The sequence below is a fragment of the Callithrix jacchus genome, chromosome 17 (assembly GCF_049354715.1).
Source record: "Callithrix jacchus isolate 240 chromosome 17, calJac240_pri, whole genome shotgun sequence".
Taxonomy (NCBI): Eukaryota; Metazoa; Chordata; class Mammalia; order Primates; family Cebidae; genus Callithrix; species Callithrix jacchus.
The window spans coordinates 41,688,760-41,701,172 of record NC_133518.1 but is presented as its reverse complement, the minus strand read 5'-3'; the positions used below and the strand labels follow the sequence as shown (position 1 = coordinate 41,701,172).

At 38.4% G+C, this 12,413-nt stretch overlaps 1 long non-coding RNA gene across 4 annotated transcripts in view; it reads left to right on the top strand.

Annotated features, from left to right (window-relative positions):
* The window catches only part of LOC103788800 (uncharacterized), a 57,809-nt gene that overhangs the window by 28,381 nt on the left and 17,015 nt on the right, over positions 1–12,413 (top strand). The window contains exon 5 of one of the 4 annotated variants that reach the window (XR_008477493.2): positions 5,215–5,356. The exons of the other annotated variants lie outside the window; for them this stretch is intronic. This is a non-coding gene — a long non-coding RNA (uncharacterized LOC103788800). The remainder of the gene's footprint in view (positions 1–5,214; positions 5,357–12,413) is intronic. 4 annotated transcript variants of the gene reach the window in all.

Below are 12,413 nucleotides of genomic sequence, written 5' to 3'. Positions count from 1 at the left end.
CGTAAGTTCAGAAGTATTCCCTCTGCTCCGTCTCCTGAAAGAAATTTAAAAGGATTCGTATAATTTGTTCCTTAAGTGTTTGATAGAATTCACCAGTAAACTTATCTAGGCCTGATGGTTTCTATTTTGGAAGTTTATTAATTTTTGCTTCAATTTCTTAATAGATATAGTTCTATTCAGATTGTCTATTTCTTCTTGTGGCATATTGTGTCTTTCAAGGAATTGGTTCATCTCATCTAGGTTATCAAACTTGCAAACATAGAGTTGTTCATCGTATTCTTTTAATTCTTCTAATGTCCATGAAAGCTATAGTGATGTCCTCTCTTTAATTCCTGATATTAGTAATTTGTGTCTTCTTTCTCTTTCTTTTAGCTTGGCTAGAGGCTTATCAATTTTATTGATTTTTGCAAAGAACTGGCTTTTTGTTTCATTGATTTTCTCTACTGATTTCCTATTTTCAATTTCATTGATTTCTTCTCTAATTTTTATTATTTCTTTTGTTTTGCTTATTCTGGATTTTATTTGTTTTCCCTTTATAGTTCCCTAAGGTAGAAGCTAAGATTAATGATTTTAGGTCCTTCTTTTTTTCTGATATAGCCATCCAGTGCAATAAATTTCTCTTAGTCACTGCCTTTGCAGCTTCTCACAAATTTTCCTTTTGATAAGTTGTATTTTCATTTTCATTTAGTTCAAAATATTTAAAAATTTTTAAATCATGAGATTTATTTATTTATTTTCTTATTATTTCTTTTTTTTTTTTTTAGGCAGCATTTCACTCTTGTCACCCAGGCTGGGGTGCAATGGCACAATAGCCTTCTGAGGTCAAGTGGTTCTCATGCCTCAGCCTCCCGACTAGCTGGGAATACAGGCATGCACCACCACACCTGGCTAATTTTTATATTTTTAATAGAGACAGGGTTTTGCCATGTTGGCCATGCTGGTCTCAAATTCCTGACTTCAGGTGATCCACCCGACTCAGCCTCCCAAAGTGCTGGGATTACAGGCATGAGCCACCGTGCCCGGCCTGAGATTTCTTTTTTTGATCTATGTGTTATTTACAAATATGTTGTTTAATCTCCCACATATTTTGGGACTTTGCAGCTATCTTTCTGTTTTCCAGGTTAATTCCGACGTTTCCAGGTTAATTTTGTTGTGATCTGAGGACAGATATTGTATGATTTCTTTTTTTTTTTTTTTTTTTTTTTTGAGATAGTCTCACTCTGCCACCCAGGCTGGAATGCAGTGGCGTGATCTCAGTTCACTGCAATCTCCACCTCCTGGGTTCAAGTGATTCTCCTGTCTCAGCCTCCTGAGTAGTTGGGACTACAGGCGCCCACCACCACACCTGGCTCATTTTGTATTTTTAGTGGAGATGGGGTTTTACCATGTTGGCCAAGCTGGTCTCAAATTCCTGACCTCAAGTGACCCACTCACCTCAGCCTCCCAAAGTGTTGGGATTTCTATCTTTTTGAAAAATTTGTTATGATGTGTTTTATGGCCCAGAATGTTTTCTATCCATGTGAATGTTCCATGGGAGCTTGAGAAGATTGTGTGTTCTGCTACTATTTGATAAAGTAGTCTTTAAATGTTCATTATATCTAGTTGATTGATGGTGTTATTGAGTTCAATTATGTCTGCACTGATTTGCTGCCTCCTGGAGCTACCCATTTTTAATAAAAGGGTGTTAAAGTCCCCAATTACAACAGTGAATTCGTCTATTACTCCTTGCAGTTCTATCAGTTTTTGCCTCATGTATTTTAATGCTCTGTCATTAGGTGCATATACATTAAAGATTATTGTATATTCTTGGAGAATTAAGCCCTTTATCATTATGTAATGCCACTTTTTTTTTTTTTTTTTTTTGAGACAGGGTTTTCCTCTGTCACCCAGGCATGATCACGGTTCACTGCAACCTCTGCCCCTTCAGGCTTAAATGATCCTCCCACCCCAGCCTCCTGAGTAGCTGGGACTACAGGCACACACCATTATGCCCAGCTAATTTTCTGTATATTTTAGTAGAGATGGGGTTTCACCATGTTGCCCAGGTTGGTTTCCTGAGCTCAAGTGATTCACTCACCTTAGCCTCCCAAAGTGATGGGATTACAGGTATGAGCCACCACGCCTGGGCTGTAATGCCTCTCTTTATTCCTGATAACTCTTCTTGCTCAGAAGTCTGCTCTAAAATTAATATAACTGCTTCTGCTTTCTTTGATTAGATGATATATTATTCTCCATCTATTTACTTTTAACCTATATGTATATTTTATTTAAAGTGGGTTTACTGTAGATAACATATAGTTTGGTCTTTTTTTTTTTTTTTGATCCACTCTGATAATGTCTGTTTTTAGTGTTTTTTAATTTATGTCGTTATTTAAGAGATAGGGCCTCATTCTGTTGCCCAGGCTGGGTTGCAGTGGCACAATTACAGCTCACTGCAGCCTAAAACTCCTAAGCTCAAGTAATCCTTCTGCCTCAGCCTCCTGAATAACTAGGACTACAGGCATGCATCATGATGCTTGGCTAATTTAAAAAATGTTTTTTGTGTACAGATGCGGTCTCACTATGTTGTCTAGGCTGATCTCAAACTCTTGGCCTAAGCAATCCTCCTGCCTCAGCCTCCCAAAGTTCTTGGATTCTAGGCATGAGCTATTATGCCCTTCCTCTCTGTCTTTTAAATGTTGCAATTAGACCATTGATGTTCAAAGTGATTATTGATATAGTTAGATTAATATCTATGATGTTTGTTATTATTTTTTATTTGTTGCCCTTGTTCTTTGTTCCTATGTTTTCCACTCTTACTCTGACTCTTGTGGTTTAACTGAGAATTGTATCATTTCATTTTTTTCTCCTTAGCAAATTAGTTGTACTTTTTAAAAACTGTTTTTAGTAGTTGCTCTAGAGTTTGAAATATCTATTTATAAATAATGCAAGTCTACTTACAAACAATACTACATTGCTTCACAGATAGTATGATATCTTATAACAAAATAACCCCAATTCTTCCCTTGTATCCCTTGTATCATTGCTGTCATTTATTTCAGTTATATACAAGCATATATAAGAAAATATATATAAAAATATATTCACATATAAGGATACATATCTAATACAGTGCAGCTATTATTATTTTGAGTAAACCATTATTTGTTAGATCAATTAAAAATAAGAAAAATTAAAGTTTTAGTTTTACTAATTCTTCCTTTATGTTATTTCTTTCTTTATGTAGATTTGAGTTTCTGTCTATATTATATCATTTTCTCTCCCTCTGAAGAACTTCTTTTAACATTTCTTGTAAGGCAGGTCTGCTGGCAACAAATTTCCTTAATGTTTGTTCATATGAGAAAGTGTTTATTTCCCTTTCATTTTTGGAGGATAATTTTGCATAGTACAGAATGCTAGGTTGGTGCATTTTTTTCTCTCAATAATTTATATATTTAATTCCACTTTCTTCTTGCTTACATGATTTCTGAGGAGAATTCAGATGTAATTCTTATCTTTGCTCTTCTATAGGAAAGGTGTTTTTTCTCTGTCTTCTTTTAGAAGTTTCTCTTTATATTGATTTTCTGTACTTTGAGAGTAATAAAACTAGGTGTAGTTTTTCTGGCATTTATCATGCTTGGTGTTGTTTAAGATGCCTGGATTTGTGGTTTGGTGTCTGACATTAATTTTGGGAAATTCTTAGTCCTTATTGTATCAAATATTTCTTCTGTTACTTTCTTTCTTTTCCTTCTGATAGTCCCATTACACATATGTTATACCATTTGTGATTGTTTCAGAGTTCTTAGAGATTCTTTGCGTGTGTATGTGTTTAAGTCTTTTTTTCCTCTGTGCTTATTAGTTTGGGAGTTTTTTGCTGAGATATCCCGATGCTCAGAGATTCTTTTCTCAGCCATGTTCATTCTACTAATAAGCCCATCAAAGACATTTTTCATTTCTTTATTATTATTATTATTTTTGAGACAGGCAGGAGTGCAGTGAGGCAAACAAACATGGCTCACTGCAACCTCAACCTCCCAGCCTCAAGTGATCCTCCTTTCTTTGCCTCTCAAGTAGCTGGGACTACAGGTATGCCACCACGCCCTGCTGATTTTTGTATTTTTTATAGAGATGGAGTTTTGCCATGTTGCCCAAATTGGTCTTGAACTCCTAGGCTCATGTGATCTGCCTGCTTTGGCCTCCCAAAGTGCTGGGATTACAGGCATGAGTCACCATATCTCGCCTACATTTTTCATTTCTGTTACAATGTTTTTGATCTGTAGCATTTCTTTTTGGTACTTTCTTAGAATTTCCATTACTCTGCTTACCTTGCTCATCTATCCTTGCATGTTGTCCACTTTATCCATTAAAACCTGAGCACATTAATCATAGTGGTTTTAACTTTCTGGTTTGATAATTTCAACATTTTTGCCATATCTGAGTCTGGTTCTGATACTTGTTCTGTCTCTTCAGACTGTGGGAATTTTCTGCTGTTTTGTAGGTCTTGTAATTTTTTTCCCCTTTTTTTGGGTAGCAGGATACGATATGCGTCCTGGGTAAAAGAAACTGCTGTCAATAGACCTTTAGTAGTGTGGTGGTAAGATCTGCAGGAAGGGGAAGTGTTCTCTAGACCCATCATGAGGTCTCAAGTCTTTCTCAATGAGCCCGTTACTCTGGATTGTAAGCTTAATGTTCCTCTAAGTCCCTTCCCCCACCTTACCTTAGGTAGGACAGGATGGCTGGAATGCACTTGAGTTGGATATTTCTCTTCCCTTATGTCAGTTATGCTCTGATGAAACCCCAGCAGGTCACGGTCTGGCTAAATAGTTTCTCCTGAGGACAGACCTTTTTAAGAACATAATGCTCTAGCATATTTCAAAATGGCTCTTTTTCACCTCCCACTGCTAGAAGCAGGAGGGAATTTTTCCCCTGTGAGACCTGGTAGTACCCCTGGAGGTAAAACTCACCTCCCTATGGAAAAAACTCCCCTGGAGTTTTTATCTCTCAGACTTGTTCACACCTCTCAGAATTGGCTCCAGCAATTCAAATTACAATTTCAGACTTTTCTACCCCAGCACTGGTTCCCATGGAGGTTTCTGCTCTGGGAGTTGTGATTCTCTGTATTTGCCTGCTGGTCTCCCCAATTTTGAGGGAAGCAATTTGCCCTGTGCCATCAATTCTCTTATAGAGCTAAGAAGAGTTGTTGATTTTTCACTGGCTTTTTTTTTTTTCTTTAAGAGAGAGTCTTGCTCTGTCACCCAGACTGGAGTGCAATGGCGCGATCTCGGCTCACTACAACCTCCGCCTCCCAGGCTCAAGCGATTCTCATGCCTCAGCCTCCTGAGTAGCTGGGACCACAGGTGTGCACCACCATGCCTGGGTAATTTGATTTTTCAGTTTGTTCAGCTTTTTACTCGTTAGGACAGAGTGGTAACTTCCAAATTTCTTATGTGCTGAACCAGAAACTGTCTTGTTAGTTTTTTAGGATTCACCTTAAGTCTTTTCCTCCAGGGAGCCTTCCCCAACTTTGAAGTCTGCATTAGGGACCCCTATGATGCGCTCCTGTAGGCACTTTTTGTTTTCCAGAGCTTCTATACTTATGTATTGTGATTGTCAACTCACTTCTCAGATTCCCCCTTTAGACTGTTAGCTCTGGGTGGAAAGGACAGTCTGCTTTTTTCATTCTTGTATTCTCAGCACCATCCAGCAATGCTTGGCATATAATAGGTATTGAATAAATATGTGTTGGGTGAATAAAAGAATGAATGAGACAGGTCATTCTCTACAATTACAAATAAATTAGAAGCAGCTGTTAAATATAATTCATTGATTTAATCAATCACTGTTTACTAAGGGCCCCTCATGTGCCAGGTACTGGGTTAAGAAACTGATAAAAAAGCCAAGAAATATGGAAACATGTTTATAACACAATCTAATGGAAAAAAAACCAGAATACAAAAGAGTATGTACACCATTACTTAAGCTCTTTAAAATATGTAGGAGGCAGCCTGGTATTGCACAGTGGTTTTAAGATTTTCTATTTTTAGTTAAAGTCTCTTTCTTCAAATGAAATTTTAGAAGGCCAGTATATAAAACATAAAAAGCAGAGATTTTCTGCTTGATATAGGGGCAGAGGCCAGAGCCTGCCTACTCTTCTCTTCCTAGTCTGCTTCTCCTCTCTGTCCTCTGCACTACTGCCACCTTCCCAAGCCAGAAGGAAGCCACTGTGGCACCTTCCCAGAGGATTATCTGAAAATCCCCAAAATAGACTTGTGGTTAAACATTGCCGTTTAAAAACCTGTGTTTTTCTTTGATCTCTTTCAAAATGCTACTAAAATGACAGCAAAAAAGCTAAAAAGGGCCCAAGTCCACAAGACAGAAGGGATAGGTAAAAAGTCCATGTCATCTCATTTTTGGAAGTGAACATGGATAGGGGCTGAAACTCGAGTATCAGCAGATGGCGAGCTTAAGAAGGAAGGTAGTTCATGGCACAGCACCCCAGAAAGGCCCCAGAATTGGAGGCACCAGATTCTTCTGAAAGAAAAGGTAAGAGGCAGAGCTGAAAACAGGAGGTTTATGGAAAGTCTTTGGAGAAAGTAGTCAGACCTCTGGATTCCTTCCTCATCTCTCAGCAGCCTCTCTCCTGTCCTAGCAGAAGCCAGGTTTACTCTCTAGGGAAACCGAACCACAAGAGGCAGGGGGACACAGATCAGCCAAGGATGGTGGAGATGCCTCATTGAAACAGGAGAATTAAATAATTGGCTTAGGGCTGAGCATGTGACCTCAACTGGATCAACTGAGGCCATCCTTGGCATTTTTAAATCCTGAAGCTGGAAGTGTGGGGAGGATGGTGTGTGTATCCTGCAGGTGTTGAGTTCCTTGTTCTAGTCCTCGAGAATCCTGGCTCCAACTGTTTTCTGTAACTCTTTAATTCTGTGAAATACCCAGCATTCATTTATTTTACTCTGCTCGGGCTGCATTAACAAATTATCACAGACTGGGTGGCTAAAAATGGGAATTTAATTCCTCTTGACTTTGGAGACTAGAAGTCTGAGATCCAGGTGTTGTGGGGGTTGGTTTCACTCTGGGAACTCTCTTCTTGCTTGCATGTAGCCCTCTTCTCTGCATCTTCACATGGCCTTCCCTGTGTGTTTTTGTTCCTATCTCGCTTTCTCATAGGGACACCAGTTAGATAACATAGGGATCTATCCAAATGACCTCAGTTTACCCCAGTTAGCTCTTTAAAGGCCCTATGCCCACATATAGTTATATTTGGAGGTACTGGGAGTTAGGACTTCAACACGGAATTTTGGGGGGGGGGCAAAATTCAGCCCCTAATGCCGTCTATGAATGCCAGCAAATAAATAGCTTTTGAGATAACTTAAGCAATTTCACATTTAGTTTCTGGTGCTTGCACTCAAAGAGCTCTGACTGATACCATTCACTTGCTTCTTGGATATTGCCTTGTGGACATTATAGTCGTCATTAACTGTTGTTTAAATCTGCATTACCGTTCACCTTTTCCTACATTTCTGTTCCTTAAGATGGGAGGTAGATTATAGTTTGCATAGCCCATGGAGTCAGATGACCAAAGTAGTAGAGTTCTGCTTGCCGGCTGCCTGATCTTGGTGAAGTTCTCTGTGCCTGAATTTCCTTATCTGTAAAATGGGGATGGTGATAATAACAGATATTCATAGAGTTGTTGTGAAGATTAAATGTCTTTATGAATGTAAAGCACTTAGACCAGACTGGCTTATGGTGAGTGTTATGTAAGTACGTGCTATTATTTATTCATTCAGTAGTCCTGTAGAGAATAGCCATGTGCCATGGGCTTGGTAGAGAATGAATATTTATTCATTCTCTCTTGTTAATGTATGTGTTATAATCAGTGATTCTATAAGTCATCTTCAAATTCTTATTACTCACTATATTGTTATCTGCTAGTATAATGATATCTAAAGCATGTATCTTAAATACTTCAAACAATGTGATACAACAAACACAAATAGAGTCATTTTCTTCTACATTGGAAGCAGTGCCATGTAAGTTGAGAGACTGGGGTGGAAGTTGGGATTGCAGGCTTCTGGTCCTGGCTGTACCCTCACGCTGTGAGACTCGACAAGTCTATACTCTATGGGCTCTGCCTTCTTTATTTACACACTCAGGCTGTGTAAGCTTTTGGCTCTTTAATGTTTTATATCTTTGAAAGGCTATCTTAGGTGAGTTGCTCACAGTCTTTAAAAGCGACATTTCCCCCACCTTTCCTACTTCAAATATAATGGTAATTATGTTTTGTAATTCTAATATATATTAGATTATATGAATGATAAAGAAGTTATTAACAGTTGGCAAAGATTAGTATCAGTTACAGTATCTTGTAATAAGTTGAGAATTTTATTTTTGAATGAGTAACCTCTCCTCTCCCATACAAAAAACTAGTATGCTAATAAAAGATTAAAATGGGATTTTTATTTGATTGAATTTTAACTTCTTGGCCATTCTTAATATTTTTGGAATAGCATTTTGAGTCCTGACCTTCTAAGTCAATTTGTTAGTTAGTCTGCAAATTGTCTGTAGAGTCTCTGACACAGCTGGGGAGTGGGGAGAGGGGTGCAAGAAAAGTAAAATATGTGATGTTCACTCTTGACAGACCTCCTATTTTGTGCTGTAAACACCCACACTTGGATACAAATACTCTCCAATATGTGCAGAGTAACATCACATTTCTTCTTTCATTCAACAAAAATGTGTTGATTGCTCACTGTGTTTCTGGGGATCTATGTGAATCAAGACGAAGCTGACACTGTAGTTAGACATATCTCTCTGAATAAAAGAGTGAGTTTAAGGTAGAGTGAGGGTTAATTCTCGGTTTATAAGCCTCATGGGTGAATTCACACCAAGCAGCAGGGGGCAGTATTCTCAGGCAGGGCAGCTCTCCTGAGGATCTGCAAGAAAGCAGGGTGTGACTTGTGTGGCTGGTGTATGGAGCAGATCATTTTTAAATACCCCACTACTCCATACAGCATTATTTTTGGTAGTAATAATGAAATGAATAAAAATAAAAATGGACTGAAAAGAAATATGGGGAAATTTTTATTTTATTGAACTTTGTACATGTAATAATGCCAACAAAAATGAAAACTAAAATAATAAAATACATTATATAGTATCAAAAAAGGAGGAAGTAATGGACTAACACTTTTAATTACATTAATGTTTTTCAAACAAAAGAAAAAAGTCATATACCTACATATTACACCGCTGTAAAAAGAATAACATTACAGCACAATGGTAATTGCATAAGAAAAAAAACAATAAAGAAGACATCAATTTCAATTTTTAAAGATATTATTCAAAGGTAAAATATTGCACGTGTGAAATAAACTTGCAGTTACCAAAAAAAAGATTACACCTTTTGGTTTACACTGCTTTATTAAATTTTAATTATGAATAAAAGCACCAAGTGAGTTTTTATGAGAGAGCTAAATTGAATGAGAGAGAATGGAGGTAGCCCAAATTCTGTCACAATCGCTCTACTGCCATTGCTTATTCCAAATCTAGTGTTTAAATGCAAAAGCAGATAGTTCCATATGGGTTGGAGCATGAAGTGTACCCAAAGCAAGCACAAATGTGAATGATTCTGAACCATCCAGAACTTCACTGTCAAACAAGAGCCTGTAGATAAGTCCATTTATGTCAAGGCTTCTGTGAGTTAACACCTGCTTAGAAGTTATTATTAAAGGAGAAAATGTGTTTAAGAGATAAGCAGTGACATTGCTGATTTTATGTATTATAAAATTGAATAATAACCACAGAAATTTTTTGCAGACCAACAAAAGATTTAGCAGGGAGGGAGAGAGTATTTCACATTGTGTAGAAATGCCAATGTGTGAATATAGTAAAATCAAACCAGATTTTAGTCCATTTTATTATTGTTTTAAAATTCTCTATAGAAAATGTGTCTCCTATTATTGCTGTTGGTTTACCAATGCCATAGGCAATTGGAAAAAATGATATAGGGACTGGACTGTAAATTAAAGCCATATGGATTTAGCACTAGTGGACCCAGCGCTACTTGGGAACCTCGTGAAGCCCCAGTTGACATTCTGGATCTTGCAGCAGGATGAAGAGTCTGTTCAAAGTTGCTTTGCATAGGTTCTGAAATGGCTACATAAAATGGCTAATAGATAACCAGTCATTTTATAAACTATGAGTTGGGGTGTTCATGTTTGTGTGTGTGTGTGTTTGTGTTTGTGTGTGTGTGTTTGTGTGTGTGTGTGTGTGTGTGTGTGTGTGTGTGTGTGCATGTGGGGTGAAGTCAAGAAAGGTGGTGAAAAGCACTAAGAATAAGATGAATTTGTGCCCTCTCCTGGAAACAATGGAAATTTTGATTTTAAAAGTAAACGTGTATTTAAATAGTCTCTCCAAGTTTAAAATATCTCTGAGCATTTAATTCTTAGTTTTAGTTTCCCTGTGAGTTTGCTAAGAAATGTCTATTACCAGTTCAACAAGGAGGCAATTGTGATAGGGATACTCAATGGTACTTTCCCCCAGGATGAATTTATGGATGGATAGATAAGTTTTATACATATTTATGAGAAAAGAAAAGATCCAAACTTAGTGACAAGCAGCCATTTAAAGCTATTATTTGGAAGTGTGCACTTGCAGAGACTGTACTTACAGATAATCACAGAAGAAAAATCTCCTGTGTGTGCACCAGGAGACATGTGGTGAAAACGTTCTGACAGTTCGAGCTTATTGATCCTCAGCTATGGTTTTTTGCTACGAATGACCCTCCAAAAAAATCACCTTCTTTTGAGTGGCAGAGAGGTGGTTTTGGTCACTGTTGTGGAGAAGCTCTTAGAACTCCCTCACTGCAGAAGCCATGCTGTTGTAGTCATCTTCCTGCTCAACTAGCTGGGCCTATTGCCTGCTGCTCCAGGTGTCCCAGGTCTTCCATGGCACAGCCCAAGATCACACTACGTCCTGTCTCACACCGCAGGCCTCTTCCCTCCTACCCTGGGTCCTCCCTGTCACCGGGTGCAAGACACAGCAGGACCACTGGGGACGCACTGACTTGATAGGGCTTCAAGACTCCAGGCAGCAGGCAGAAAGGAACTGTCCCTAGCTTATGCCTCCTCACTGACTTACCCTGTGTTCTGAGACTCCTACGAGAGGCCAGGTAACAATGCTAAAAGTTAATACCCAGTGAACTCCCCCCAAAAAAATTTTTTTTTGAGACACAGTCTCACTCTGTCACTCAGGTTGGGGTGCAGTGGCACGATCTTGGCTTACTGCAACCTCTGCCTCCGAGGTTCAGAGTCTTGTGTCTTGGCATCCCAAGTACCTGGGATTACAGGTGCCACCACTATGCCCAGATAATTTTTGTATTTTTAGTAGAGACGGAGTTTCGCCATGTTGGCCAGGCTGGCCTCCAACTGCTGGCCTCAAGTGATCTGCCCACCTCCCACAGTGCTGGGATTACAGGTGTGAGCCACAGCACCCAGCCTCAGTGAAGCAAATTTTTAACTACTGAGAGGCAGAGGATAGGTGCTAACCCATGGATAAATTATTCCTTTTCTTCCCTCCCAAAGGATTCTTCCAAGAAATGTTTCCATGTGGCCTCTATGGAAACTTCCAGGAGACAGAGCAACCAATAGTGCTTTCTAGGGAAGCAAGCCAGATCAATAATAAGACTTCTTCTCTTTGCTTCCTTGCCTTCCTGCCTCATGGGCCTGGCCCCATTCTCTTCTGTTCCCTTGGGTTTGCACCTCTCTAGTAAAGCTTTAGAATGTACATTTTGCCTCAGACTATAATTTCTAGGAAACCTAGACTCAGACAAAGAATGTTTACTGCAGTAAAATTGTCACAATGCTCATTGTTTTATCAGAAAATAAATAATTAAACTATCAGTACAAAGAAAAAGAAGAAAAAATAGACAAAAAAGTGCTTTCAAAACTGGAAACTAGAATTAGAGCAAACACAGACTCAGTGCAAAGAATAGATTTCACTTCTGTTCTTTCTTTGCTGCTCATTTGCAAGCTGTCATGTACACAGTATATTTTAAATGTACAATATTGTGAAAAAATGAGCTCCTTAAGAAATGCTTAAATATGTGGATGCCAATGATTAGTGTACAAAAGAAAAAGAGTATTCAGAAGAGTAGTAGTTGTTTCAGGTGTAACTTTAATATATTTTATTATGTAAAATTGGCTTGAGTTTCAGAAGGTCGACTGGAGTTCTGGGGTCAGGTTGCCCTGGGATGAAAACCCAACTCTAGCCATCATGTAGCAGTTACTAAGTCTCTTTAAACTTCAGCTTTTCTTCTCTTTTAGATGAAGATGGGATAGTATATAAGTCATAGGGTTATTATGGTTTTTAAATGAGATGATTTAACATCTGGCCCACAGTGCTCAATAAACATTATTATTGTGACC